The 20,020-nt window shown below is 39.1% G+C and overlaps 1 long non-coding RNA gene across 3 annotated transcripts in view; it reads right to left on the minus strand.

Annotated features, from left to right (window-relative positions):
• LOC307195197 overlaps nucleotides 1-18,807 on the minus strand; it is a 34,554-nt gene extending 15,747 nt beyond the window's left edge. For 2 of the 3 annotated variants that reach the window (XR_013830746.1, XR_013830747.1), the window contains exon 1: nucleotides 18,616-18,807. This is a non-coding gene — a long non-coding RNA (uncharacterized lncRNA). The remainder of the gene's footprint in view (nucleotides 1-18,615) is intronic. The other variant, XR_013830745.1, reaches the window with a different exon arrangement.
• Between the last annotated feature and the right edge of the window lie 1,213 nt (nucleotides 18,808-20,020).

Consider the following 20,020-nt stretch of genomic DNA (forward strand, 5'->3'; position numbering starts at 1 on the left):
TCATGCTCAGCTCCCCAGCAGCATCTCTCCCCGCCCTCTCTGCCCCTTGCGCTCTGAATGCCAGTCCTATTTGAATGATTGTTATTCCAACAGATGTGCTCTTTCACCTCTCCAAGCTTTAACCATGCCACTTGCTATTTCCTCTGAACACCATTATTTGCTTCCTAATTTTGCTGGCTAACTGATCCTTGTTTTTCAACAATGAAGTCAGAAAGTCTCTGCTGAACTGCCAAATGGTTAGTCAACCCTTCCAAGTATCTGAGAACTCCCGTAAAGCACTCTGGAAATGTCTGTAGTACCTTCTCACACTCCTCTGTGTCTATCACCAGCTCACGATGACCTTGAGATGGGAACCTTGTGTTACGCATCTAGCACCTAGAATCGGTTCTAACACTTGAAGGATAACCAGTGAATGACTGTTCTAAACTGAATGATAGATTTCTGTGTCTGGTAATACATCAGACTGAGTATTCAAATATGTGCTCCCACTGAAAACAGCAAAACATTGTATAAAATATATTATCAAAACCTTTTAAGCCAACAAAGTAGCAAGAAAGTCAGGAATCCTCTAGTCAAAGTTTAGATGATGGCATGAACCTAGAGAAGTAACTGGAGCATGGAGACTGGCTCTTGCTAAGGGTATATTTGCTAGGCCAGGAAACCTGTGTCTCAATTTCATTATTTTGTGAGGTATGCAGTACAGTATGCAAGACTTGGTGCCAGCCCAAGGTGGGGAGTCCAGTAGGAGCCCGCACCCCAAACAGCTGGGACTCCTTAGTACAAGGGTATATTAGAAAGGACTTGCCCACACAGACATACAAAGGACCATACGGAGAAGTGCCCACTTACAGCTCTGAGTCTGCCTGGTGGAGGAAGAGAAAAGCAGGCTGTCCCTGAGAAGTTTAACCACAAGGTGTCTTCACACCAACTTGCAGCCTGAATTCAAGCCTCCTTGATGGACTAAAAACCATCTCAAGCCAAAGATCTGGTTTAAACCTTCCAGAAACAAAGCATAAATCTTCTCTGGAAAAATATTCCTTCACCGCAGGCCTCAGACTTTTCCAACAAATACAATTCCAAGAAAAATGAATGAATAAGCAAACAAGGAAATAAGGCACCAGCAGTGAAAACTCATATATGTGTGTAAGGATATAAATACAGATACAGATGCAGCAGAAATAGAGTCACAAAGACTTAAAGGTATGAGAGGTACCAGGAACAGACTACAAAATTTCTATGTCTAATACATTGAAGAAAATAAAAGACAAAGTTGGAAATATGTGTGAAAAATAAGAAACTTATTAGAACAACCAAGGACATATAAGAGACAAATAGAATGCCTATAAGTGAAAAATATAATAATTGAAAGTGAAATCCTAATGCTTAGGTTTGAAAGGAGATTAGATACATTTGAAAAGAAAATTAAGAAAATAACCAGATGTAGCACAGACAATGTGAATGAGATACTGAAAAATATGAAAGACAGAGTGATTTCCAATATACATGTACTCAGGGTTCTAGAAGGAAAGGGAGATCACTAGGCAAGGCCAATAAGTGAAGAAACTATGAGAAGTTTCCAGATCTAATGAAAAACACCAAATCATAAATTCAATAAGATTAATGAATAAAAAGAAATCCACATCTAGACTTTCTAAATTTCATACTTAGTGAAAATATTTCAAGAATAAGTGCAAAATATATTTTCAGACTAACCGAAAGTAAGAGTTTGCCAGCAGACCTATGCTAAAGGGAATTCTAAAAGATGTATTTTAGGCAGAAGAAAAGTGATCCTTGATGAAATATCTGACATGCAAATAGAAGTAAAGATCACAAGTCATAAATATGTGCATAAGTCTAAACTTTGTATAAAATAATATTTTGAGGTTTATCAAAAACAATATAAAATTAAATGTCCATCAATAGTATATACATTAGAAAGGGGTAAATGGAGTTAAAATATTGGATCATTCAGGGCAGGTGCAAGATGCTAAGGTAGAAAGCCCCTGAGCTCACCTCCTCTCACTAGCGCACCAAAATCACAAATGTCTGCAGAATCACCATTGATGAAAAAGACTGGAACCTACCAGAAAAAACTCTTCTACAACTAAAGATATAAAGAGGGAACCATGGTGAGATGAGTAGGAGGGGTGGGGTCACAATACAGTCAAATCCCATATCCCCCAGGCCAGTGGGGCTTACTTTTGGGAGTCTCAGAGGGCTAGTGGAAATAAGAGACTCCTCACTTAAAGGGCTCACACAAAATCTCACATGCTCTGAAACCCAGGGCAGATGCAGTAATCTGATAGGAGCTTGGGTTAGACATACCTGCTGATCCTGAAGAGTTTCTTGGAGAGGCAGGAGGCAACTTCAGCTCACCCTGGGGACTTAGACAATGGAAGCAACCATTTCTTGGAGCTCCTTCCACCACGTGGACAGTGGTGGTGGCAAGTGCCATTTTGGAATCTTCCCTCTAGCTTATTAGTCCCAGGACCCAAGGCTACCCTTGCCCAAAAGCCTGCAGGCACCAGTGCTGGGACTCCTCATGCCAAGCAACTAACTGGGCATGGACACAGCCCCACCCACCAGCGGACAGGTTGCCTTAAGACCCCCTGAGCCCACAGCTACCTCTGGGCATAGCCCTACCCGCCAGAGGACCCAGGACTTCGCCACACACACCATGCAGGCACTAGACCCAAGATACCCATGGCCCTCCAGCCAGAGAACCCAGGACCCAGTTTCACCCACCAGTGGGCAGGTACCAGGCTCAGAATCCCTGGGTGCTCTGACACCTGCTCTGGGATCCCTGGGTCCTAAACCCAGATCTAAGGACCTCTCTTTACCCACCAGTGGGCAGGAAACAGCTCAGGGGTCTCTTGGACCCTGACTCTACCCACCAGTAACCCAGCACTAGCTCCAGGGCCCCCCAGGGTTCTGCAGTCAGCTGCCTCATGATCTAGTCCCCCCAACCAGCAGCCAACAGCCTCCACACTAGGCAGGACTTGGCAACCAAACGGACCAGAGGCCAATCAAGCCAACAAGACTGCCCACGTAGGCAGTCTGCAGCAACAGAAAGACTCACACAGCCGTCACAGGGGGAACCCCTAGAGCATAATAGCTCTGGTGATGAGAGGGGAGCACACCGCTGGTATACATAGGATGTCTCCTATGAAAGGCCACTTCTTCAAGTTTGGGAAACATAACCAACCTACCAGATACATAAAACAGCAAGTTAGGCAAAATGAGATGACAGTGGAACATATTCTAAATAAAGGAACAAGATAAAACCCCAGAAGAAGAACTAAGTGAAGTGGAGAGAGGCAATCTACCCAAGAAAAAGTCCAGGGTAGTGACCATAAAGATGATCAAAGAACTCAGGAAAAGAATGGATGCACAGAGTGAGAAGTTAGAATTTTCTAAATAAAGAGTTAAAAAATATAAAGGACAACCAAACAGAGATGAAGAATACAATAACTGAAATGAAAAATACACTAGAAGGGATCAACAGTAGACTAAATGATACAGAGGAATGGATCAGCAAGCTGGAAGACAGAGTAGAAGAAACCACTGATGCTGAACAGAAAAAAAGAAAGAAAAAGAAATCAGGAAAGTTTAAGAGACCCCCTGGGACAAAATCAAGAGCACTAATATTCACAGTATAGGGATCCCAGAAAGAGAAGAGAGAGAAATGCGCTGAGAACATAATTAAAGACATAACGGCGGAAAACTTCCCTAATCTCGAAAAAGAAACAGACATTCAAGGATAGGAAATGATCCACAAACAAAGCTAATAGGAAGGTTAAGACAAAAGTAGTAAAATATCCAAAATAAGCAGTTAAGGATACATGATATCAAAAACAGTAATTGTGAGGGGAGAAGAGTACCAATGCAGGTTGTTAAAATGCATTTGAAATTAAGAAATCAACAACTTAAAGCTATCAAGCATATATATAGTTTGTTGTACATAAACCTCATAGTAATGACAAACCAAAAATCTATAGAAGATACACATACACAAAATAAAAAGGAATCCAAACAACACTAAAGATAGTCATCAAATCCCAAAAGAAGAGAACAACAGAAGGGAATAAAAAGACCTACAAAATAACCCCCAAACAATTCACAAAATGGCAATAAGAACATACATATCAATAATTACTTTAAAGCAAATGGACTAAATGCTCCACCTAAAAGACAGAGTAGCTGAATGGATACAAAAACAAGACCTATATATATGCTGACTACAAGAGACTCATTTAAGACACACACAGAATGAAAGTGAGAGCATGGAAAAAGGTATGCCATGCAAATGGAAATCAAAAGAAAGCCAGGGCAAAAATACTTATATCAGACAAAACAGACTAAAATAAAGACTGTAACAAGAGACAAAAAATGGCATTACATAGTGAAAAAGGGATCAATCCAAGAAGATATAACAATTGTAAATATATATGCACCCAACATAGGAGTACCTAAATACATAAAGCAAATATTAACAGACATAAAGGGAAAAAATTAACAGTAACACAATAACAGTAGGGGATTTTAATGTCCTACTTACATCAATGGACAGATCATCCAGACAGAAAAAAAAGAAAAAATCAATAAGGAAACACTGGCCTTAAATGACAGATCAGATGGACTCAGTAGATATAATATATAGATATATAATATAAATATATTACATACACATGTTATATGTAATACATAAATATATTACATGTAGGTATAACATATATACACATATATATATATAAATATATATATTATATATATATAATATATTCTGGTACCAGGTGGCGATCCCTGAGCACCTGGTGCCCTTCAGTGGCCTCATCTGGGTTGTGCTGGCCTCCAATGGGCAGGATGGGCATGAGGTGGCCAAGGATGCTGTGTCTGCACGGCTGCTGGAGGCACTGCGTGAGTCTGGGGTCAGCCTCCCCCGGTTTGCTGGGGTTTGAGGCAGGAGGTACCATGGTTCAGCAGTGACCTAATCCTCTCCACATGCAGCTTGAATGAGAAGGTGGAGCCTGTGTCAGTCCCTGGCCCAGCAGGTCTGGGCAGCTGCTATCTGATCCCAAGAAGGGGAGGAGCAATAATAATATTATATAATATAAATATATATTTATATTATGTTTATATTTATTATATTTATCATTTTTATGTTATATTTATATAAATATAATATATAAATACATATAATATAAATACATATATAAAACACTCCACCCAAGAGCAGCAGAATACACATTCAAGTTCACATAGAACATTCTCCAGGATCACATGCTAGGCCACAAAACAAGCCTCAGTAAATTTAGGAAAACTGAAATCATATCAAACATCTTTCCTGATCACAACACTACAAGACTAGGTATCAACTACCAAAAAAACCTGCAAAAAACACAAACATGTGGAGGCTAAACAATGTGCTACTAAACAATCAATAGATCACTGAAGAACTCGAAGAGGATATCAAATAATACCTGGACACAAATGAAAACAGAAACACAATGATCCAAAATCTACCGTGGAAACAGCAAAAGCAGTTCTAAGAGGGCAGTATATAGTGATACAAGCTTACCATAGGAAACAAGAAAAATCTCAAATAAACAACCTAACCTTATACCTAACAGGAGTTAGAAAAAGAATAAACAAAACCCAAACTTAGAACAGATATCAAAGATCAGAGCAGAAATAAATGATTAAAATAATAGAAAAGATCAATGAAACTAAGAGCTGGCTCTTTGAAGAGATCAACAAAATTGATAAACATTTAGCCAGACTCATCAGGAAAAAAGAGAGGGCCCAAATCAATAAAATCAGAAATGAAAAAAGGGAAGTTACAGCTGACACCACAGAAATGCAAAGAATCATAAGAGACTACTATAAACACCTATATGCCAGCCAATAAAATAGATGACCTAGAAGAAGGGACAAATTCCTAGAAATGTATGCTCTCCCAATTCTGAACAAGGAATAAATAGAAAATATGAACAGACCAATTACCAGTAATGAAATTGAATCAGTAATAAACTCAAAACAAAAGTCCAGGAAGAGATGGCTTCACACTGAATTCTACCAAACATTTAGAGAAGACATTACACCTGTCTTTCTCAAGCAATTTCATAAAAAAAATTGCAGGGGAAGGAACACTTCCAAACTCATTCTATAACACCAGCACCACCCTGATATTAAAACTAGACAAAGAAGTCACAGAAAAGAAAACTACAGGCCAATATCACTGATGAACATAGATGCAAAAATCCTCAATAAAATATGCAAACTGAATCCAACAATACATCAAAAGGATCATACACCATGATCAAGTGGGTTTGTCCTAGGGATGCAAGGATTTTTCAATATCTGCAAAAATCAATGTGATACACCACACTCACAAACTGAAGAATAAAAACCATATGATCATCTCAATAGATGCAGAAAAAATTTTTTCACAAAATTCAACATCTATTTAAGATCAAATCTTTCCAGAATGTGAACATAGAGGGAACATACATCAACATAATAAAGGTCATACATGACAAGCCCACAGCTATCATCATACTCAATGGTGAAAAGCTGAAAGCTTTTCCACTAAGATCAGAAACAAGAAAAGGATGTCCACTCTCACCACTTTTATTCAATGTGGTATTGAGGTCCAGCCACAGCAATCAGACAAGGAAAAGAAAAAGAATCCAAATTGGTAAGGAAGAGGTAAAACTGTTATGCAGATTACATGATACTATTCATAGAAAATTCTGAAGATGTCACCAAAATATTACAAGAACTCAATGAATTTGGTAAAGTTGCAGTATACAAAATTAATATACAGAAATCTGTTGCATTTCTCTACACTAACAAGCTATCAGAAAGATAAATTAAGGAAGCAATCAGAAAGATTAAAATACCTAGGAATAAACCTTCCTCAGGAGGTAAAATACCTATACTTAGAAAATTATAAGACACTGATGAAAGAAATTAAAGATGACACAGAGAGATGGAAATATATATTGTGTTCATGGATTGGAAGAATTAATCTTGTTTAAATGACCATACTATCCAAGGCAATCTACAGATTCAAAGCAGTCCCTATCAAAATACCAAAGGTGTTTTTCATAGAACTAGAACAGATAATACTAAAACTTATATGGAACCACAAAAGATCCTGGATTGCCAAAACAATCCAGAGAAAAAAGAACAAATCTGGAGGTATAACCCTCCCAGACTTCAGACTATACTACAAAGCTATCATAATTAAAACAGCATGGTATTGGCACAAAACCAGATACATAGATCAATGGAACAGAATGAGAGCCCAGAAATAAACTCATGCACTTACGGTCAATTAATCTATGACAAAGGAGGCAAGAATATACAATGGAGAAATTACAGTGTCTTCAATAAGCAGTGCTAGGAAAACTGGACAGCTACATGCAACAGAATGAAATTAGAACATTCTCTAATACCATATACAAAAGTAAACTCAAAAATGGATTAAAGACCTAAATGTAAGGCTGGACACCATAAAACTAGAAGAAAACAGGCAGAACACTTTTTGACATAAATCATAGCAATTTTTCTTTCTCCTAAAGCAAAGGAAATAAAAGCAAAAGTAAACAAATGGGACCTATTTAAACTTAAAAGCTTTTGCCCAGCAAGGGAAACCACTGACAAAACAAAAAGACAACCTACTGAATGGGAGGAAATACTTGCAAATCATATGATTGATAAGGGGTTAATATCCAAAATATATATACAGCTCATTAAACTCAACAGTAAAAAAAGCAAACAACCCAATTACAAAATGGATAGAAGACCTGAGTAGACATTTTTCCAAAGCAGACATACAGGTGGCCAACAGGAATATGAAAAGATGCTCATCATTGTTAATTAGAGAAATACAAATTAAAACCACAATAAGACGTCACCTCACACCTGTTGGAATGGCTATCATCAAAAAGACCACAAAAAATGAATGTTGGCAAGGGTGTGGAGAAAAGGAAACCCTCATACACTGTTGGTAGGAATGTAAATTGGTACAGCCACTATGGAAAACAGTACGGAGGTTTCTCAAAAACTTCTACCATATGACCCAGCAACTCCACTCCTGTGTATGTATACGAAAAAAACAAAAACACTAATTCAAAAAGATACATGCACCCTAACATCACAGCATTATTTACAATGGCTGAGATATGGAAGCAGCCTAAGTGTTCATCAGCAGATGAATACATAGAGAAGATATGGTATGTGTATGTATACACACACACACACACACACACACACACACACACACACAGAGGAATACTATTCAGCCATAAAAAAGAATTAATTTTTGCCATTTGTAACAACATAGATGGACTTGGAGGGTATTATGCTAAGTAAATTAAGTCAGATAAAAAAAGACAAATACTGTATGATATCCCTTATATGTGGAATCTAAAAAAATAAGACTAGTGAATATAACAAGAAAAGGGAAGGAGGAGGGGCAAGATAGAGATAGGGGATTAATAGGTACAGACTACCATGTTTAAAATAGATAAGCAACAAGGATATATAGTACAACACAGGGAATATAGCAAATATTTTATAATAACTATAAATGGAATATAACCTTTAAAAATTGTGAATCACTATGTTATACACCTGTAACCTATGCAATATTATACATCAACTGGACTTTAGTAAAAATGTTCAAAAAATATTGAATCATTCAGGTTAGGCTGGGTTTTCCTACAGTAACAAGCAGTCCTCAAATGTCAGTGACAGAATACAATAAAGCTTTATTTTCCCTTACACCACTTAGCCACATGCAGGTCAGTACGTGCTCAATCACAAGCCCTCAAGGACCCAGGGGAAATGAGTTTCCATGTTGACACATCTTTCCATATTCATAACAGCAGGTGGAAAAGAATAAAGAGAATCACTCATTGCTTCTTAACCACATATGACCTCCTGCACCTCTTCTTAGCCAAAGCAAGTCACGTGGCCACATATACATTCAAGGCATGGGGTGTGGGAGGGCAATCCTAGCATGAGATTAAAAGGAAGAGTGCTGGGCACAGTCCTGTCTCTGTTAGAGCAGGAGAACAGGGTTTCTTCAGAAAAGATTGGTGTTTGTTTCTGCAGACATTACAGCACATGATGGGGCAACCACTAAGAAGAGTTACAAAGTATTTAACTTCCATTCTGTGGAGGAAAAACATGGGCAGAAAAATAATCCATACAAATAAGACCAAAAAAAAAAAAGAGTAAAATAAAAAGTCAGGAAAAGTAAAAGCTACAAAATAAGAAAGAAGATATAAATGTAAACTTAACAGTTGTAACAAATTATAAATGAACTAAAAGCTCCAGTGGAAACACAGAAGATTATTATACTGGATTTTTAAAAAAATCTAGCTACATGTTGTTTACAACAGACATATCCAAAGTATAGGAGACAAAGAGACTGAAAGTTAGAGGATGGAAAAAAATATATACGAGCAAAATTCCAGGCAAAAGAAAGCAGGCGTTTCTATATAAGACAAAATCAACCTAAGAAAAAAGATACATTAGAGATAATTATAAGACATTTGTCGGGGGGTTGAGGGGAAGATGGCGGAAGAATAAGATGTGGACATCACCTTCCTCCCCACAGACACACCAGAAATACATCTACACGTGGAACAACTCCTACAGAACACCTACTGAAAGCTGGCAGAAGACCTCAGACCTCCCAAAAGGCAAGAAACTCCCCACGTACCTGGGTAGGGCAAAAGAAAAAAAGAAAAAGCAGAGACAAAAGGATAGGGACGGGACCTGCACCAGTGGGAGGGAGCTGTGAAAGAGGAAAGGTTTCCACACACTAGGAAGCCCCTTCGTGGGCAGAGACTGCAGGTGGCGGAGGGGGAAGCTTCGGAGCCGCGGAGAGACCGCAGCCACAGGGGTGCGGAGGACAAAGCGGAGAGATTCCCGTACAGAGGATCGGTGCCGACCAGCACTCACCAGCCCGAGAGGCTCGTCTACTCACCCGCCGGGGTGGGCGGGGCTGCGAGCTGAGGCTCGGGATTTGGTCGGAGCGCAGGGAGAGGACTGGGGTTGGCGGCATGAACACAGTCTGCAGGGGGTTAGTGCACCACGGCTGGCTGGGAGGGAGTCCGGGAAAAGGTCTAGAGCTGCCGAAGAGGCAAGAGACTTTGTCTTCCCTCTTTGTTTCCTGGTGCGCGAGGAGAGGGGATTAAGAGCGCTGCTTAAAGGAGCTCCAGAGATGGGTGCAAGCCGCGGCTAAAACCGTGGACCCCAGAGACGGGCAGAAGATGCTAAGGCTGCTGCCGCCACCACCAAGAAGCCTGTGTGCAAGCACAGGTCACTATCCACAACCCCCTTCCGGGGAGCCTGTGCAGGCCACCACTGCCAGGGTCCTGGGATCCAGGCACAACTTCCCAGGGAGAACGCACGGCGAGCCTCAGGCTGGGCTGGTGCAACGTCACGCTGGCCTCTGCCGCCGCAGGCTCGCCCCGCATCCACACCCCTCCCTCCCCCCGGCCTCAGTGAGCCAGAGCCCCCGAATCAGCAGCTCCTTTAACCCCGTCCTGTCTGAGCGAGGAACAGAGGCCCTCAGGCGACCTACATGCAGAGGCGGGGCCAAATCCAAAGCTGAACCCCGGGAGCTGTGAGAACAAAGAAGAGAAAGGGAGATCTCTCCCAGCAGCCTCAGGAGCAGCGGATTAAAGCTCCACAAACAACGTGATGTACCTGCATCTGTGGAATACATGAATAGACAACGAATCATCCCAAATTGAGGAGGTGGACTTGGAGAGCAAGATTTATGATTTTTTCCCCTTTTCCTCTTTTTGTGTGTATGTGTATGCTTCTATGTGAGATTTTGTCTGTATAGCTTTGCTTCCACCATTTGTCCTAAGGTTCTGTCCGTTGTTTTTAAATTTTTTTCCTTAATAATATTTTTAATTTAATAACTTTATTATATTTTACTTTATCTTCTTTCTTTCTTTCCTTTTTCCTTCCTTCCCTCCTTCCTTCCTTCCTTCCTCCCATCATCCCTCCCTCCCTTTCTTTCTTTCTTTCCTTCTTTCCTTCTTTCTTTCTTGCTTCCTTCCTTCCTTCCTTTCTTTCTTTCTTCCTACTTCTACTAATTCTTTCTCTCTACTTTTTCCTCCCTTTTATTCTGAGCTGGGTGGATGAAAGGCTCTTGGTGCTGCAGCCAGGAGTCAGTGCTGTGCCTCTGAGGTGGGAGAGCCAAGTTCAGGACACTGGTCAACAAGAGACCTCCCAGCTCCACATAATATCAAACAGCAAAAATCTCCCAGAGATCTCCATCTCAGCACCAGCACCCAGCTTCACTCAACGACCAACAAGCTACAGTGCTGGACACCCTATGCCAAACAAGTAGCAAAACAGGAACACAACCCCACCCATTAGCAGAGAGGCTGCCTAAAATCATAATAAGGCCACAGACACCCCAAAACACACCACCAGACGTGGACCTGCCCACCAGAAAGACAAGATCCAGCCTCATACACCAGAACACAGGCACTAGTCCCCTCCACCAGGAAGCCTACAAAACCCACTGAACCAACCTTAGCCACTGGGGACAGACACCAAAAACAACGTGAACTATGAACCTGCAGCCTGCAAAAAGGAGACCCCGAACACAGTAAGATAAGCAAAATGAGAAGACAGAAAACCACACAGCAGACGAAGGAGCAAGATAAAAACCCACCAGACCTAACAAATGAAGAGGAAATAGGCAGTCTACCTGAAAAGAATTCAGAATAATTGATAGTAAAGATGAACCAAAATCTTGCAAATACAATAGACAAAATGCAAGAAACATTTACCAAGGACCTAGAAGAACTAAAAATGAAACAAACAATGATGAACAACACAATAAATGAAATGAAAAATACTCTACATGGGATCAATAGCAGAATAACTGAGGCAAAAGAACGGATAAGTGACCTGGAAGATAAACTAGTGGAAATAACTACTGCAGAGCAGAATAAAGAAAAAAGAATGAAAAGAACTGAGGACAGTCTCAGAGACCTCTGGGACAACATTAAACACACCAACATTCAAATTATAGGGGTTCCAGAAGAAGAAGAGAAAAAGAAAGGGACTGAGAAAATATTTGAAGAGATTACAGTTGAAAACTTCCCTAATATGGTAAAGGAAATAGTTAATCAAGTCCAGGAAGCACAGAGAGTCCCATACAGGATAAATCCAAGGAGAAATACGCCAAGACACATATTAATCAAACTATCAAGGATTAAATACAAAGAAAACATATTAAAAGCAGCAAGGGAAAAACAACACATAACACACAAGGGAATCCCCATAAGGTTAACAGCTGATCTTTCAGCAGAAACTCTGCAAGCCAGAAGGGAGTGGCAGGACATATTTAAAGTGATGAAGGAGAAAAACCTGCAACCAAGATTACTCTACCCAGCAAGGATCTCATTCAGATTTGATGGAGAAATTAAAACCTTTACAGACAAGCAAAAGCTGAGAGAGTTCAGCACCACCAAACCAGCTTTACAACAAATGCTAAAGGAACTTCTCTAGGCAAGAAACACAAAAGAAGGAAATGACCTACAGTAACGAACCCAAAACAATTAAGAAAGTGGGAATAGGAATATACATATCGATAATTACCTTAAATGTAAACGGACTAAATGCTCCCACCAAAAGACACAGATTGGCTGAATGGATACAAAAACAAGACTCATATATATGCTGTCTGCAAGAGACCCACTTCAGACCTAGAGACACATACAGACTGAAAGTAAGGGGATGGAAAAAGATATTCCATGCAAATGGAAACCAAAAGAAAGCTGGAGTAGCAATTCTCATATCAGACAAAATAGACTTTAAAATAAAGACTATTAGAAGAGACAAAGAAGGACACTACATAATGATCAAGGGATCGATCCAAGAAGAAGATATAACAATTGTACCCAACATAGGAGCACCTCAATACATAAGGCAAATACTAACAGCCATAAAAGGGGAAATTGACAGTAACACATTCATAGTAGGGGACTTTAACAGCCCACTCTCACCAATGGACAGATCATCCAAAACGAAAATAAATAAGGAAGCACAAGCTTTAAATGATATATTAAACAAGATGGACTTAATTGATATTTATAGGACATTCCATCCAAAAACAACAGAATACACATTTTTCTCAAGTGCTCATGGAACATTCTCCAGGATAGAGTATATCTTGGGTCACAAATCAAGCCTTGGTAAATTTAAGAAAATTGAAACTGTATCAAGTATCTTTTCCGACCACAACACTATGAGACTAGATATCAATTACAGGAAAAGATCTGTAAAAAATACAAACAAATGGAGGCTAAACAAAACACTACTTAATAACGAAGTGATCACTGAAGAAATCAAAGAGGAAATCAAAAAATACCTAGAAACAAATGACAATGGAGACACGACGACCCAAAACCTATGAGATTCAGCAAAAGCAGTCCTAAGAGGGAAGTTTATAGCAATACAAGCCCACCTTAAGAAACAGGAAAAAACTCGAATAAACAACCTAACCTTGCACCTAAAGCAATTAGAGAAAGAAGAACAAAAAAGCCCCAAAGTTAGCAAAAGGAAAGAAATCATAAAAATCAGATCAGAAATAAATGAAAAAGAAATGAAGGAAATGATAGCAAAGATCAATAAAACTAAAAGCTGGTTCTTTAAGAAGATAAACAAAATAGATAAACCATTAGCCAGACTCATCAAGAAAAACAGGGAGAATACTCAAATCAATAGAATTAGAAATGAAAAAGGAGAAGTAACAACTGACACTGTAGAAATACAAAGATCATGAGATATTACTACAAGCAACTCTATGCCAATAAAATGGACAACCTGGAAGAAATGGACAAATTCTAAGACATGCACAACCTGCCAAGACTGAATCAGGAAGAAATAGAAAATATCAACAGACCAATCACAAGCACTGAAATTGAAACTGTGATTAAAAGTCTCCCAACAAACAAAAGCCCAGGACCAGATGGCTTCACAGGCGAATTCTTTCAAACATTTAGAGAAGAGCTAACACCTATTCTTCTCAAACTCTTCCAAAATATAGCAGAGGAAGGAACACTAGCAAATACATTCTACGAGGCCACCATCACCTTGATACCAAAACCAGACAAGGATGTCACAAAGAAAGAAAACTACAGGCCAATATCACTGATGAACATAGATGCAAAAATCCTCAACAAAATACTAGCAAACAGAATCCTACAGCACATTAAAAGGATCATACACCATGATCAAGTGGGGTTTATTCCAGGAATGCGAGGATTCTTCAATATATGCAAATCAATCAATGTGATAAACCATATTAACAAACTGAAGGAGAAAAACCATATGATCATCTCAATAGATGCAGAGAAAGCTTTTGACAAAATTCAACACCCATTTATGGTAAAAACCCTGCAGAAAGTAGGCATAGAGGGAACTTTCCTCAACATAATAAAGGCTATATATGACAAACCCACAGCCAACATCATTCTCAATGGTGAAAAACTGAAACCATTTCCACTAAGATCAGGAAAAAGACAAGATTGCCCGCTCTCACCACTATTATACAAAATAGTTTTCGAAGTTTTAGCCACAGCAATCAGAGAAGAAAAAGAAATAAAAGGAATCCAAATCGGAAAAGAAGAAGTAAAGCTGTCACTGTTTACAGATGACATGATACTATACATAGAGAATCCTAAAGATGCTACCAGAAAACTACTAGAGCTGATCAATGAATTTGGTAAAGTTGCAGGATACAAAATTAATTCACAGAAATCTCTGGCATTCTTATACACTAATGATGAAAAATCTGAAAGTGAAATCAAGAAAACACTCCCATTTACCATTGCGACAAAAAGAATAAAATATCTAGGAATAAACCTACCTAAGGAGACAAAAGACCTATGCAGAAAATTATAAGACACTGATGAAAGAAATTAAAGATGATACAAATAGATGGAGAGATATACCATGTTCTTGAATTGGAAGAATCAACATTGTGAAAATGACTATACTACCCAAAGCAACCTACAGATTCAATGCAATCCCTATCAAACTACCACTGGCATTTTTCACAGAACTAGAACAAAAAATTTCACAATTTGTGGAAACACAAAAGACCCCGAATAGCCAAAGCAATCTTGAGAACGAAAAACGGAGCTGGAGGAATTAGGCTCCTTGACTTCAGACTATACTACAAAGCTACAATAATCAAGACAGTATGGTACGGGCCCAAAAACAGAGAGATAGATCAATGGAACAGGATAGAAAGTCCAGAGATAAACCCACACACATATGGTCACCTTATCTTTGATAAAGGAGGCAGGAATGTACAGTGGAGAAAGGACAGCCTCTTCAATAAGTGGTGCTGGGAAAACTGAACAGGTACATGTAAAAGTATGAGATTAGATCACTCCCTAACACCATACACAAAAATAAGCTCAAAATGGATTAAAGACCTAAATGTAAGGCCAGAAACTATCAAACTCTTAGAGGAAAACATAGGCAGAACACTCTATGACATAAATCACAGCAAGATCCTTTTTGACCCACCTCCTAGAGAAATGGAAATAAAAACAAAAATAAACAAATGGGACCTAATGAAACTTCAAAGCTTTTGCACAGCAAAGGAAACCATAAGCAAGACCAAAAGACAACCCTCAGAATGGGAGAAACTATTTGCAAATGAAGTAACTGACAAAGGATTAATCTTCAAAATTTACAAGCAGCTCATGCAGCTCAATATCAAAAAAACAAACAACCCAATCCAAAAATGGGCAGAAGACCTAAATAGACATTTCTCCAAAGAAGATATACAGACTGCCAACAAACACATGAAAGAATGCTCAACATCATTAATCATTAGAGAAATGCAAATCAAAACTACAATGAGATATCAGCTCACACCAGTCAGAATGGCCATCATCAAAAAATCTAGAAACAATAAATGCTGGAGAGGGTGTGGAGAAAAGGGAACACTCTTGCACTGCTGGTGGGAATGTGAATTGGTACAGCCACTATGGAGAACAGTATGGAGGTTCCTTAAAAAACTACAAATAGAACTACCATATGACCCAGCAATCCCACTACTGGGCATATACCCTGAGAAAACCATAATTCAAAAAGAGTCATGTACCAAAATGTTCATTGCAGCTCTATTTACAATAGCCCGGAGATGGAAACAACCTAAGTGCCCATCATCGGATGAATGGATAAAGAAGATGTGGCACATATATACAATGGAATATTACTCAGCCATAAAAAGAAACGAAATTGAGCTATTTGTAATGAGGTGGATAGACCTAGAGTCTGTCATACAGAGTGAAGTAAGTCAGAAAGAGAAAGACAAATACCGTATGCTAACACATATATATGGAATTTAAGAAAAAAAAGTCATGAAGAACCTAGGGGTAAGACAGAAATAAAGACACAGACCTACTAGAGAATGGACTTGAGGATATGGGGAGGGGGAAGGGTGAGCTGCGACAAAGCGAGAGAGAGGCATGGACATATATACACTAACAAACGTAAGGTAGATAGCTAGTGGGAAGCAGCCGCATAGCACAGGGAGATCGGCTTGGTGCTTTGTGACTGCCTGGAGGGGTGGGATAGGGAGGGGGGGAGGGAGGGAGACGTAAGAGGGAAGAGATATATGGACATATGTATATGTATAACTGATTCACTTTGTTATAAAGCAGAAACTAACACACCATTGTAAAGCAATTATACCCCAATAAAGATGTTAAAAAAAAAAAAACCAAAGTAGTGTCAGCAATGGGAGTCTGAAATCAGCAAGTACCGAGAATATTCCAAATGTGCAGCTAGAAAACCAAAGCCCAGGGTCAGAGAACAAAACAAACAACAAAACAAACAAACAAACAAAAAAAACAAAAAATATTTCATAATTAAATAATTTGAAGCAGATAAATTTAAAAATGATCAGAACTATAAAGAGAATTAAGCCAAGCCACATTCAGACTGGATTTTAGTGTAGTCTCATTAATCAGTAAAGCAGGTACACAAAAGTGGGGATATAGAAAGAAGGTAGACTATTTAAATAATTATGACTAAAAATATTGACCTATTGTCTTTACTTAGAACATTGTATCCAATAACTCCTAAATACACATCACTAACTGTATATTGTACCAAAGCAAGTCTTCAAAAGATTAACTAGACTCTGCTCTCTGTCTACAGTACAATTAACCTAGAAATCAAGATCAAAAATATAACCAGAAATTCCTCATATGCTTGAAAACTCAGAAATACATGACCAACAGCATGGGTCAAATAAGGTATCATAATGAAAGTTAGAACATATTCTGAAGTGAATGATAGTATAAGTACCATATATCAAAGTATGTATGATGTAGCTAAAGCAGGAATGGAGTGACAAGGATAACCTTGGAAGTTTATACTACAAAGTATCAGTAAGAAAGGCCAAATGACTGAGTGGGTTCTAGTAGGAGTATGGAGGCAACCATATCTTCATATTCCTCCTCCTAAAACCACACAGAGCAACAAGGAAAATGTGTGAAAACACTAATAATATACACCTTTCAGTAAAACTGTAAGACGGAGGAAACCTGTAAACTCCAAAACATCAGTAAGTTTTTTGGGGAAAAAAACCCCCACAGAAATCAGTATAATCAATATAATCAATACAGTATAATCAATAGCCACTATGGGTGCCAAGAAAGAAGTGGGTGTTCCCAGAGGGTTAGTGGAAACACAAGAATGAACAGGGCAGGACTGAGTACCAGGGGAGAAAAATGGAAAAGTTCTGGAAAAATCCATGGAGAACAGAGGTCTCTGGCTTAAAGAAACTGCCTGTCATTCTAGCAACAGACAAAATAGCCCTTTAACTGAGCAACCAAGAGAAGTAGTCCTTTAGCTGATTTGACTTCTTCTGTTAAGAGCTTGTTCAATAAAATTCAACTCACATGAAAATGAATTATAAAGGTAAAACTTCTACATTCATAGAAAGATACTGTAAGAAAAAAAGAAAATGAAAGCTTCTCAGCAGGACAAAATTAACAGCAAAAGAAAGAATCCACAAAGCAGAGGATAATTGGCATACAATCTTTGAAAATGAATTTTAAGAGAAAAACATCCCTATAAAGCAATTGCAACTCTGAAAGAACGTCACAAACTAAATTTTTTTTAAATTCAGAGATGAATGGAAGTCAGAAAATTTTGGAAAAACATGCAAAATCGTTTCATATTGCAGCGTACACAAGGGAGAATGAATATCATGGAAATAAGAATAAGGGACAGGGCTTCCCTGGTGGTGCAGTGGTTGAGAGTCCGCCTGCCGACGCAGGGGACGCGGGCTCGTGTCCCGGTCCGGGAAGATCCCACATGCCGCGGAGCGGCTGGGCCCGTGAGCCATGGCCGCTGAGCCTGGGCGTCCGGAGCCTGTGCTCCGCAACGGGAGAGGCCACGACAGTGAGAGGCCCGCGTACCGCAAGGAAAAAAAAAAAGAATAAGGGACAGAGTTCATAGAAATGAGCAAAGAAAAAGAAAACTGATGAAAGGAACTAGAAAAAAAATGATAAACTAAATATAAGCAAAAGATGTTACCGAACCAGGTTCCTTTGCCGGACGCTCAAGTCAAACGCCGAGCCGCCAAGGTTTGAAGCGGAGACGGTGTTTACCCACGAGGCAGCCCCGCGAGGAGCTGGGAGCACAAATCTCAAAGCTGCCTCACCAAAGGCAGGGGCTGGGGCTGGAGCTACTTATCAGATAAAGCCGAGGCGGCGGCGCGTGGGGAGAGGCGGCTGGGAATACGAGAAAGGCGAGCTAACTGTTCTGCGCAGGCGCAGCTAAGCTACACGCTTCCTCACCAGCCTCAGGTGTCAGTATTTTCTGAGCGTGGAGTTTCGGCCCTCTGACGTCAAGAGGTCACTGAGAGGACACTCACGCATGTCCAGTTACAGGGTCGGTGGTCCCAATCCTTCTTAACAGGCTCCAGCTCGGAACTGGACACAGCTGACTCCGAGTTCCTGAAAAACAGCCCTGCCGAATATCTTACTATTTAGGCTACTTGAGGCCTGAAGGACATGCAAGATTTTTGTATCAACAATCAAAGCCAGCTTGATCATGAGGCAGGTTACAGATGTAATGGATCTGATGATTTACCCTCAGTTCGAGGAGACCCAACGTTTGTATAACTGATATGCACAAAGATATAAAAAAATAAAATAGGAAAGCTATTTTTAAACTATCATTCAAGAAAACTTCTCTAATTTTTTTTAATGGTGTAAAGTGACCCTAATGTTTATATAGGAGAGATCTATACCTGAAAATAATCAAGAAAAAGGAGAATAGTGAGGAAGGACGTGAACCACCAGCTGGCAAGTCAGTGTACTCGGGTCAGCTTGGGAGCTTCTTAGAACAGACATGCGTATCAGTGGAAGGGATAGGAAATCCAGAAATAGATCTCAAATATATGAGAATTTAATATGTGACAAAGTGGTATTTCAATTCAGTGGGCAAAGACGGATTTTTTTAATACACATTGTTCTGGCACAGCCAGCCATCTATTTCTAAGAAAATAAAAATAAATAAAATATACAATTCTTATCTTACATTATATAAAAATAAATTCTGCATGAATTAAGCATTCAATTAAAAAATTAAAAAGAAAAAAACACTTCAAGCAAAATAAACAATTATATTTACAGTCTGGGGGTGAGAGAGATTCTTATCTGGCAACCTTGAAACAATAAAATAGTAGAATTATGTGACTATATAGAAATCAGAAAGTTTTGTATGGGAAAAGAAAAAATAAGCATGCCTAAAAATGAACAAAAATATAGGCATTGTTGAGGAAAGGGTTTAATCTGTATAATACACAGAGAATTTTTACTAATTGCCAAGATGGGTGTAAATAACCCAGTAAAAAAAAAAATGGGTGAGAGATTTGGAGAAGTAATTCACAAAAAAGCAAATCCAAAATGACAGTAGTATTGAAAGATGATCAAAT

Source organism: Stenella coeruleoalba, assembly GCF_951394435.1.
Source record: "Stenella coeruleoalba genome assembly, chromosome: 12".
NCBI lineage: Eukaryota > Metazoa > Chordata > Mammalia > Artiodactyla > Delphinidae > Stenella > Stenella coeruleoalba.